Source organism: Heteronotia binoei, chromosome 2 (genome assembly GCF_032191835.1).
Source record: "Heteronotia binoei isolate CCM8104 ecotype False Entrance Well chromosome 2, APGP_CSIRO_Hbin_v1, whole genome shotgun sequence".
Classification (NCBI taxonomy): domain Eukaryota; kingdom Metazoa; phylum Chordata; class Lepidosauria; order Squamata; family Gekkonidae; genus Heteronotia; species Heteronotia binoei.
In genome coordinates, this window is record NC_083224.1 from 7,812,634 (window position 1) to 7,824,751 (window position 12,118).

Consider the following 12,118-nt stretch of genomic DNA (forward strand, 5'->3'; position numbering starts at 1 on the left):
AAAATAATAATAATAATAATTTTTAATTTGTATCCCGCCCTCCCCGCCGAAGCAGGCTCAGGGCGGCTTACATGACATAAATACATCATTACAGCAGTACAGCAATACAATTCATAGCAATTAAAAGTACAATTACATTTAAAACAGCATTTAAACTAATAATTTAAAACCACAGTACGATATGGTGCTGCAGTCGCGGTATATGCGTATAAACATAGTTTTCATGGCGATGATACCATGGTTCCACATTAAAAGGCCAGCTGGAAGACGGCGGAACTGATTAAGGCTCCACAGGGCCTGCACTAGGGTTGCCAATCCCCAGGTGGGGGCAGGGGATCCCCCGGTTTGGAGGCCCTCCCCCCGCTTCAGGGTCCTCAGAAAGCGGGGGGAGGGGAGGGAAATGTCTGCTGGGAACTCTATTATTCCCTAGGGAGATTTATTCCCATAGAAAATCATGGAGAATTGATCCGCGGGTAACTGAGGCTCTGGGGGGGGGCTGTTTTTTGGGGTAGAGGCACCAAATTTTCAGGGGATTGAACCTGGGACCTTCTGCTTACCAAGCAGATGCTCTGCCACTGAGCCACCATCCCTCCCCTGCTCTCCAGGGTCTCAAGCTGAGGTTTTTCACGCCTCCTTGCCTGGACCCTTTTTAGTTGGAGATGCCGAGGATTGAACCTGGGACCTTCTGCTTACCAAGCAGAAGCTCTTCCACTGAGCCACCCTCCCTCCCCTGCTCTCCAGGGTCTCCAGCTGAGGTTTTTCATGCCTATTTGCCGGGACCCTTTTTAGTTGGAGATGCTGGGGATTGAACCTGGGATCTTCTGCTTACCAAGCAGACGCTCTGCCACTGAGCCACCACCCCTCCTCTGCTCTCCAGGGTCTGAAGCGGAGGTTTTTCACGCCTACTTGCCTGGACCCTTTTTAGTTGGAGATGCCGAGGATTGAACCTGGGACCTTCTGCTTACCAAGCAGAAGCTCTTCCACTGAGCCACCCTCCCTTCCCTGCTCTCCAGTGTCTCCAGCTGAGGTTTTTCATGCCTGTTTGCCTGGACCCTTTTTAGTTGGAGATGCTGGGGATTGAACCTGGGACCGCCTGCTTACCAAGCAAATGCTCTACCACTGAGCCACCGTCCCTCCCCTGCTCTCCAGGGTCTCAAGCGGAGGTTTTTCATGCCTATTTGCCTAGATCCTTTTTAGTTGGAGATGCCGGGGATTGAATCTGGGACCTTCTGCTTACCAAGCAGATGCTCTACCCCTGAGCCACCGTCCCTCCCCTGCTCTCCAGGGTCTCAAGCGGAGGTTTTTCACGGCTACTTGCCTGGACCCTTTTGAGTTGGAGATGCCGGGGATTGAACCTGCGACCTTCTGCTTACCAAGCAGAGGCTCTACCACTGAGCCACTGTCCCTCCCATGAGGCCACTGTCCCTCCCATTTAAGGTTTTTGACTGCAAACCATAGGCTGTATTTTGCTTTAAGGGACATTTGAAACAACATCCAAGTAAAGAGTGTCTGTGCACTTATATTTGTGGTTTTCTTTTGTTTTTGTCTTTTTGTATGGACATACTCAAATGGGGGATATTGGCTGTTTCTCTTATTGTATATACCGACCCCTCTTATGGCAAACCATACGGATGTTCTAATCTCTTGCGAAACCATGTCCTCTATTTAAACTAACAAAGCCAGAACCGTTACCTAGATTTATGGCACTTCGCAGCTACGGCAGACACTCTCCGGTGTTTTTTCAACCCTGTTTAGTCCTAACGCTAACAAACACAGATCCCCATTTGTGATCCTTTTCATCTGCTAAAAACAGTCCCACGATTCCACGCTGCCCACATATTAAGAATCGCTGCTCCCATTCCCATTTTGTCTGGTGAAGCCTGCTTAAGAGCGTACGAAAGCTGACGTTCTAAATAAAACTGAGTCGGTCTTAAAGGTGCACTTTACTGCTTTGTTCTGTTGCAACATATAGTTACACGGTGGGTTTTTTTCTGTTTTACTTACCTACCTGGGGGCTGGCAACTCTAGCTGAGGCCCTTTCTGAATCCTGCTACAATTCACAGTGGATTGAAAGTGCAGTGTTTGGTGTGTGGGATGGCAGCAGACACTTTGGGGCACACCTCGTCTGTTTCGATCTGGTGCTGCAAAGTGCCCTCAGTCTCTCCGTTAGAAACCCGCCCTCCCCCCACCCCGAGTTCTTTCTGTGAGTTACACAACTCCATTGCTCTTTGCCAGTCTCAGCGCTTGCGCTGGAGCGAACATTTGAAGAGCAGAAGGGGGGAACTTCTGCCAAAGCCTTTTTGTTCCAGAACGTTACACCTCCTGCAGCCCAATCCTCTCCCTTACTTGAGAGTAAGCCCCTTGGAGCAACGTGGGGCTTCCTTCGGAGTAAACGCGGCGCGAGCTGTGCTGCAAAGAGCTCGTTATCCCAACCAAAGATGCCGAGGAACAATTTTAACAGCACTCGGCCAATTTAAAAAAAAAATGTTTTGGGTACAAGTTGTCTACAAATATTTGTCTAGAGACGAGGAGGTGAGAAACTGAGCTTTCCACAAAATACTCTCGTGTATTTGAGCAATCTGTCCTCCTTTCGGAGTTCTGCCACAATCCTGGGCGGCTTGCATAATAGCCATGTGGTCTGGAATTGTTCTGATGTGCGGGCTAGGGACTAGAGCGTCATGCTAGAATGTGGCTCATAACTATGAGATATAGGTCGACCACTCTCTTTGGAGCAGTGATGCTCTGTATTCTTGGGGGGCCACAGTGGGAGGGCTTCTGGAATTCTGGTCACACTGGTGGACCTCCTGATGGCACCTGGGTTTGGACCACTGTGTGACACAGAGTATTGGACCGGATGGGCTATTGGCTTGATCCAACATGGCTTCTCTTATGTTCTTATAGATGGAACTCTCTGTCTGGGGCAAGTGATGCTCTGTATTCTTGGTGCTTGAGGAGACAACAGTGGGAGGGCTTCTAGCGTTCTGGCCCCACTAATGGATCTCCTGATGGGCCTTGGGTTTTGGTCACTGTGTGACACAGAGTATTGGACTGGATGGGGCATTGGTCTGATCCAACATGGCTTCTCTTATGTTTTTATAGATGGTACTCTCTGTCTGGGGCATGTGATGTTCTGTATTCTTGTTGCTTGGGGGCGGGGCACAGTGGGAGTGCTTCTAGTGTCCTGGCCCCACTGGTGGACCTCCTGACAGCACCTGGTTTTTGGCCACAATGTGACACAGAGTATTATATGGTCTTATATGGAGCAGAGGTCCATCCGGGGCTATTAGGCACAAGATATAGATGAAACACTGTCTTGGATAGTGATGCTCTGTATTCTTGGTGCTTTGGGGGCCACAGTGGGAGGGCTTTTGGAGTTCTGGAGCCACTGGTGGACCTCCTGATGGCCCCTGGGTTTTGGCTTCTGTGTGACACAGAGTGTTGGACTGGATGGGCCATTGGCCTAAGCCAACATGGCTTCTTTTATATTCTTATTTGGAGCAGAGGTCCATCGGTAGCTATTAGCCCCAAAGTATGGATAGAATACTATGTCTGGGGCAGTGATGCTGTGTATTCTTGGCACTTGGGGGCAACAGAAAGGGGGTCTTCTGAAGCTCTGGCCCCACTGGTGGACCTCCTGATGGCACCTGGTTTTTGGCCACAATGTGACACAGAGTATTGGACTGGATCGGCCATTGGCATGATCCAACATGGCTTCTCTTATATTCTTTTGTGACACAGAGTGTTGGACTGGAGGGGCCATTGGCCTGATCCAACATGGCTTCTCTTATGTTCTTCTGTGACACAGAGTGTTGGACTGGATCGGCCATTGGCATGATCCAACACTGCTTCTCTTATGTTCTTCTGTGACACAGAGTATTGGACTGGATCGGCCATTGGCATGATCCAACATGGCTTCTCTTACGTTCTTACATGGAGCAGAGGTCCATCCGGGGCTATTAGGCACAAGATATAGATTAAACACTGTCTTGAATAGTGATGCTCTGTATTCTTGGTGCTGGGGGACAACAGTCGGAGGGCTTCTGGAGTTCTGGAGCCACTGGTGGACCTCCTGATGGCCCCTGGGTTTTGGCTTCTGTGTGACACAGAGTGTTGGACTGGATGGGCCATTGGCCTGACCCAACATGGCTTATGTTATTATGTGGAGCAGAGGTCTGTCAGTGGCTATTAGCCATAAATAGAGAGGGACACTTTGTCTGGGGCACTGATCTACTGTGTGATTGGAGGGCAACAGTGGGAGGGCTTCTGGAGTTCTGGCCTCTCTGGTGGATCTCCTGATAGCTCCTGGTTTTGGGGCACTGTGTGACACAGAGTGTTGGACTGGAGGGGCCATTGGCCTGTTCCAGCATGGCTTCTCTTATGTCTGGGTCAACAATGCTCTGTTGCCTTTGCGCTTGAGGGGCAACAGTGGGAGGGCTTCTGGAGTTCTGGTCCCACTGGTGGACCTCCTGGTGCCCCCTGGTTTTTGGCCACTGTGTGGCAGAGAGTATTGGACTGTATGGGTCATTGACCTGATCCAAATTGGCTTCTCTTATGTTCTCGTACATTCTTTTGATCAGAGGGTTGCCATGCTGGTCTGCATAGAATAGCGAGATTCGTGTCTGGTACTGACCAACAACTGGACTCCAATCGAGCCACGCTAGGATAGGGGATCTGGGTTCAAACCCGAACTCTGTCTCGGAAGCTTCAAGCGACCTTTGTCCAGTCACCTTCTCTAGGGTTGCCAAATCCAATTCAAGAAATATCTGGGGACTTTAGGGGCGGAGCCAGGAGACTTTGGGGGTGGAGCCAGGAGCAAGTGTGGGACAAGCATAATTGAACTCCAAAGGGGGAGTTCTGGCCATCACATTTAAAGGGACCACACGCCTTTTAAAATGCCTTCCTTCCCTAGGAAATAATGGATAGGGGCACCTTCTTTTGGTGCTCATAGAATTGGACCCCCTGGTCCAATCCTTTTGAAACTTGGGGGATATCCTGGTGAGAGGCACTGGATGCTGTACTGAAAATTTGGTGCCTCTACCTCAAAACACAGTGCCCCAGATCAATTCTCCAGTATTTCCTATGGGAATAAGTCTCCATAGAGAATAATAGAGTTCCCAGCAAACATTTCCCTCCCCTCCCCCCCCCCCCCCCGCTTTCTGGTGACCCTGAAGTGAGGGGAGGGCCTCCAAACCGGGAGATCCCCTGCCCCCACCAGGGGATTGGCAACCCTAACCCTCTCCCAGCCTAGCCTACCTCACAGGTAGGCTACAAAATGAAATGGGCAAGCTTCAGAGAGCAATTCTAAACCTATCTGCTCATAATCCTACTATTAGCTATACAATGGGGTTTATTGCCTGGAAAGTGTTATTTGCATTTACTCAGCTTTTACAAAAAAATATCAGATATTGTTGTCAGCCCATTGTACTTCACTACCTGCTGTGCTATTTAGGTCTGCCAGATGTCCTCTTTTTAGAGGATATGTCGTGTGTGTGTGTGTGTGTGTGTGTGTGTCCAACCTCTTTTGGGCTCTTTTTTAAAAGCTGACCAAAACGTTCTCTTTTGGGGTTGGAAAATTAGGAATATTTCTAGTTAGGAGCAATTCTCGCAGCTTAAAGAGTTGGGATATTGAAAGGCGATTTGTGATAGGGGGTCGCTTGTAGTCAGTTGGGAAATATGTCCCCTTTTTTACTTTTCAAAATACAGTTAAACCTCCCTGCATACATCTTTGTTTTCCAGACCCGGATTATGGAAACTTTTAAAAGTTTATAATGCAGATTGCAACCACAGCCCATCCATTGTGGGCTGTGAAACTGCTATTTGAGTGTAGCACAAACCTACTGCAAATAGCTTTTTTTTAAAATGAACGAAACGTCCATCCCCGTCTTTCTGCCCTTACAAGGGTTCCCAAGGCAACCAACAATTTAGGTTATTAACTTTTGTGGTGTGTGTATGATAGAGACAACGAAAGGTGAGGGGCCATGGCTCAGTGGCATACAGAAGATCTCCGGTTCAATCCCCAGCATCCCCATTTCAAGGAAGATACTGTGAATTTGGGGTAGGTATTTGTGGGTTTCCTGCACTGTGCAAGGGGGTTGGACTAGATTGCCCTGGAGGTCCCTTCCAACTCTATGATTCTATGACTGGGCAGCAATTGATGAGAAAGGCCCTTACCTGAGATCTTGGAAAGCCGTTGCCTGCCTGAGTAGACAAAAAACTGACTTTAATGGTCTGATGGTCTGATTTAGTCATCAACAGCTATGAGTGAGACAGGAAAAACCTGGAAATGAAGGATGACATTGCTTAAATACACATTTCAAAAAGAAGTAGCTTATAATTTTATTTATTTATTTCAATTTATATCCCGCCCTACCCCACCAAAGCGAGCTCAGGGCGGCAGTCATTCATTTATTGATTGATTTCATTGATTCGTTCATTGATTGATTTCATTTAAAATCTTTGCCCGCCATCTTTCTTCCTGACAAATCAGGGTCCCAGGCAGGCAACAGTCAGATAACGAAATAAATACCAGAGCCATGCCAACCCCATGTAGGCTCTCCTAGTAGGGTTGCCAAGTCCAATTTAAGAAATATCTGGGGACTTTGGGGGTGGAGCCAGGAGACTTTGGGGGCGGAGCCAGGAGACTTTGGGGGTGGAGAAGGAGACATTGGGGCGGAGCCAAGAGCAAGGGTGTGACAAGCATAATTGAACTTCAAGGGACTTCTGGCCATCACATTTAAAGAGACTGCACAAATTTTTAAATGCATTCCTTCCATAGGAAATAATGAAGGATAGGGGCACCTTCTTTTGGGGCTCATAGAATTGGACCCCCTAGTCCAATATTTTTGAAACTTGGTAGGTATTTTGGGGAGAGGCACTAGATGCTATACTGAAAATTTGGTGCCTCTATCTCAAAAAACAGCCCCCCCAGAGCCCCCGATACCCGCAGTTCAATTCCCCATCATTCCCTATGGGAATCGTTCATGGAGGTGCATGATGGCTGTGGGGGCGGGGCTTCCCCCGCCGGCCAGCTGGCTGGGGGAGGGGGGAAGCCTGTAAAACCGGGGGATCCCCCGCTGGGACCTGGGGATCGGGAAGCCTAGCTCCTAGGGTTGCCAACTTTGAGTCGGAATATCTGGAGATAGGGTTGCCAAATCCAATTCAATAATAATAATAATAATAATAATAATAATAATAATAATAATAATAATAATAATAATAATAATAATTTTTATTTCTATCCCGCCCTCCCCGCCGGAGCAGGCTCAGGGCGGCTCACAGCATAAAATATACGGTACATCAGTTATAAAAACAAGGTTAAAACAGATTATAAATAATTAAAATTAACATTAACAATATGGCGTTATAAACATTGGATCTTCAGTGGGATTCAGTAAATAAAAGCATTTTCAAAAAGCATTTTCATCAGTATTCCTAGCTTGTTACTAGTTGAAGGCCATCCTGAAAAGGTGAGTCTTACAGACCCTGCGGAATTGCTCTAAGCATCGTAGGGCCCTCACCTCCTCAGGGAGTTGATTCCACAGTAGTGGAGCTGTGACGGAGAAGGCCCGATCCCGGGTGGCCTTCAATCTAGCCTCCCTTGGCCCAGGGACATTCAGCTGGTTTTTTCCAGATGACCTCAGTGCTCTCTGGGGCTCATATGGGGAGAGACGGTCCCTCAGGTAGGTAGGTCCTCGGCCATATAGGGGTTTAAAGGTGATAACCAGCACTTTGTAGCGAACTCGGTATGCCACTGGCAGCCAGTGCAGTCCGCGCAGCCCCGGCTGTATGTGCTCCCACCTTGGGAGCCCCAGCAACAGCCTAGCCGCCGCATTCTGCACCAGCTGCAGCCGCCGAGTTCGGCACAAGGGCAGCCCCATGTAGAGGGCGTTGCAGTAGTCCAGTCTCGAGGTGACCGTAGCATGGATCACCATTGCTAGGTCACGGCGCTCCAGGAAGGGGGCCAACTGCTTCGCCCGCCGAAGATGAAAGAACGCGGACTTGGCAGCGGCCGCTATCTGTGCCTCCATTGATAGTGAAGGCTCCAGAAGAACCCCCAGGCTCTTGACCTTATGTGCTGCTTCCAGCTGCACACCGTCAAGGACCGGCAAGGGGATTTCCCTTCCCAGGGCACCGCGACCCAAGCAAAGGACCTCTGTCTTCGTTGGATTCAACTTCAGCCCGCTCAGTCTGAGCCAACCTGCCACGGCTTGCAGAGCTAGGTCCAGGCTTTCTGGGACGGAGTCAGGCCGGCCATCCATTAGTAGATAGAGCTGGGTGTCATCAGCGTATTGATGGCACCCAAGCCCAAACCTCCGGGCAATCTGGGCAAGGGGGCGCATATAGATGTTAAACAGCATCGGGGAGAGAACTGCCCCTTGTGGCACCCCGCATACTAGTGGGTGCCTCCGGGACCGCTCTCCCCCAATGGCCACCCTTTGTCCCCGTCCGTCGAGGAAGGAGGAAAGCCACTGTCAAGAAATGTCCGGGAACTTTGGGGGTAGCGCCAGGAGACAATGGGGGTGGAGCCAGGAGCAAGGGTGTGACAAGCATGACTGAACTCCAAAGAGAGTTCTGGCCATCATATTTAAAGGGACTGCACATCTTTTAAATGCCTTCCCTCCGCTGGAAATAATGAAGGATAGGGGCACCTTCTTTTGGGGCTCATACAATTGGACTCCCGGTCCAATCTTTTTTGAAACGTGGAGGGTATTTTGGGGAGAGGCACTAGATGCTATGCTGCAAATCTGGCGCCCTTACCTCAAAAAACAGCCCTCCCAGAGCCCTGGGCACCCAACGGTTAATTCTCCATTCGTTCTCCATAGCAAATAATAGAGTTCCCAGCAGACATTTCCCCTCCCCCCGCTTTCTGATGACCCTGAAGCGGGGGGAGGGCCTCCAAACCTGGGGACTGGCAACCCTAACCAAAGCCATACCAACCCAATGTAGGCACTCCTAGGGTTGCCAACTTTCAGTCAGAAAATATCTGGAGATTTGGGGAGGTAAAGCCTGGGAAGGGCTGCATTTCGGAAGAGGGAAAAACCTCAGCAGAGTATAATGCCACAGAATCCTCCTCCAAAGCAGTCTTTTTTTTCATGGGAACTGGTCTGTGTAGTCTAGGGTTGCTAGATCCCTTCTGGCCACCCGCAGGGGATGGAGGGGTTGGGTTGCCATCTCCAGGTGGGGAAACTCCTGGAAATGTGGGGATGGAGCTTGGGGAAGACAGGGACCTCGGTGGGGTATGGTGCCACATAGGGTGCGTTCACATTACACTAAATAATGCATTTTGCAACTGGATTTTTTTTTTTTTTGCTATTCTTACACAGTAAAAATCCAGTTGCAAAGCACATTATTTAGTGTACCCATGAAGAGCCCTGTACTGCAAAGTGGTAAAGCTGCAGTACTGCAATCCTAAGCTCTGCTCATGACCTGAGTTCAATCCCGGCAGAAGCTGGGTTCAGGTAGCCGGCTCCAGGTTGACTCAGCCTTCCATCCTTCTGAGGTTGGTCAAATGAGTCCCCAGCTTGCTGGGTATTCTCACAATACGAGAGCTCGTGGACATTCAATGAAATTGCTGAGCAGTCGGGTTAGAACGGATAAAAGGAGGTACTTCTTCACCCAAAGGGTGATGAACATGTGGAATTCACTGCCACAGGAGGTGGTGGCGGCTACAAGCATAGCCAGCTTCAAGAGGGGGTTAGATAAAAATATGGAGCAGAGGTCCATCAGTGGCTATTAGCTTAAGAACATAAGAACATAAGAGAAGCCACGTTGGATCAGGCCAATGGCCCATCCAGTCCAACACTCTGTATCACACAGTGGCATCCCTTTTCTCCAGGGGGGATGCTTTTCTAAAGCATCCCTTTTCTCCAGGGGGGAACTGATCTCTGTAATCTGGAGAAGAGCTGTAATTCCAGGGGGTCCCCAAGTCCCATCTGGAAGCTGGCATCCCAGATTTTTGGCCACTGTGTGATACAGAGTGTTGGACTGGATGGGCCATTGGCCTGATCCAACATGGCTTCTCTTATGTTCTTATGTTCTTAAGTATAGAGGACTGGGGAAGGCAATGGCAAACCACCCTGTAAAAAGGTCTGCCGTGAAAACGTTGCGAAAGCAATGTCACCCCAGAGTCGAAAACGACTGGTGCTTGCAAAGGGGACCTTTCCTTTCCTATCTACACTGAAGGAGCCCTGTGGCGCAGAGTGGTAAAGCTGCAGTACTGCAGTCGGAGCCCTCTGCTCACAACCTGAGTTCGATCCCTGGCGAAAGCTGGGTTCAGGTAGCCGGCTCCAGGTTGACTCAGCCTTCCATCCTTCTGAAGTCGGTCAAATGAGGACCCAGCTTGCTGGGGGGAAAGCGTAGAGGACTGGGAAAGGCAAGGGCAAACCACCCCGCCAAAAGTCTTCCGTGAAAACGTTGTGAAAGCAACGTCACCCCAGAGTTGGAAACGACTGGTGCTTGCACAGGGGACTACCTTTTACCTTTAAATGCACCCATAGGGGCCACCTTCTAAAGCATCCCTTTTCTCCAGGGGGGACCTGATCTCTGTAATCTGGAGAAGAGCTGTAATTCCAGGGGGTCCCCAAGTCCCACCTGGAAGCTGGCATCCCAGATTCTCCACCTGGAGGTTGGCAGGTTGCATGTAAATAGTTTCCCCCAGAAAATGATGTTTCAGTTCATCATGCAGGAGTAGGGTTGCCAGGCTCAATGCAAGAAATATCTGGGGACTTTGGGGGTGGAGCCAGGAGACATTGGGGGTGGAGCCAGGAGACATTAGGGGTGGAGCCAAGATCAAGGTTGGGACAAGCATCATTGAATTCCAAAGGGAGTTCTGGCCATCACATTTAAAGGGACCACCCCCCCTTTTAAAAGCCTTCCCTCCTTTGGAAATAATGGATAGGGGAACCTACTTTGGGGGCTTGTAGAATTGGACCCCCTGGTCCAATCTTTTTGAAACTTGGAGGGTATTTTGGGGAGAGGCACTGGATGCTATGCTGAAACTTTGGTGCCTCTACCTCAAACAACAGCCCCCCCCGCCCTCAGAGCTCCAGATACCCGCAGATCAATTCTCCATTACACCCTATGGGAATTTGTCTCCATAGGGAATGATGGAGCACCCAGCAGGCATTTCTCTCTCCCCCCCACACCCACCCCCCGCTTTCTGATCACCCTGAAGCAGGGGGATCTCCTCTCCCCATCTCGAGATTGTATGGCTAGTTGGTGATCCCAAACTAGGGTTGCCAATCCCCAGGTGGGGGGCAGAGATCCCCCGGTTTGGAGGCCCTCCCCCCACTTCAGGCTCGTCAGAAAGCGGGGGGGGGGGGAGGGAAATGTCTGCTGGGAACTCTATTATTCCCTATGGAGATTTATTCCCATAGAAAATCATGGAGAATTGATCCGCGGGTATCTGGGGCTCTGGGGGGGCTGTTTTTGGGGTAGAGGCACCAAATTTTCAGTACAGCATCTAGTGCCTCCCCCCAAAATACCCCCCAAGTTTCAAAAAGATTGGACCAGGGGGTCCAATTCTGTGAGCCCCGAAAGAAGGTGCCCCTATCCTTCATTATTTCCAATGGAAGGAAGGCATTGAAAAGGTGTGCCGTCCCTTTAAATGGGAGGGCCAGAACTCCCTTTGGAGTTCGATTATGCTTGTCACCGCCTTGATCTTGGCTCCACCCCTAATGTCTCCTGGCTCCACCCCCAAAGTCTCCTGGCTCCACCCCCAAAGTCTCCTGGCTCCACCCCAAAGTCTCCTGGCTCCACTCCCCAGTCTCCTGGCTCCACCCCCAAAGTCTCCTGGCTCCACCCCCAAAGTCCCCAGCTATTCCTTGAATTGGACTTGGCAACCCTAGGATTGGCGGCCGTCTGCGGGAGGGCGAATGCTGTTCTTCAAGAGCAGCACTTTTGACCTATGTACAATGGGACGCCATGAATTGGGAGGGGGGGGCGCAGGGTATGCGAGGATTCACACGTGCACACGCGGGTCAGGAGCTGTTGCCGCCTGGCAGGGGTGGGGCAGGAAGAGCAGATCCCCCCCCCTCGCCGTCCGCCACGAGAGGCGCGCCGAGGCCTAGCCTGTTGCCGTGGCGACGCGGCCCTAACTCGAGGCGAGGCGGCGGAGGCC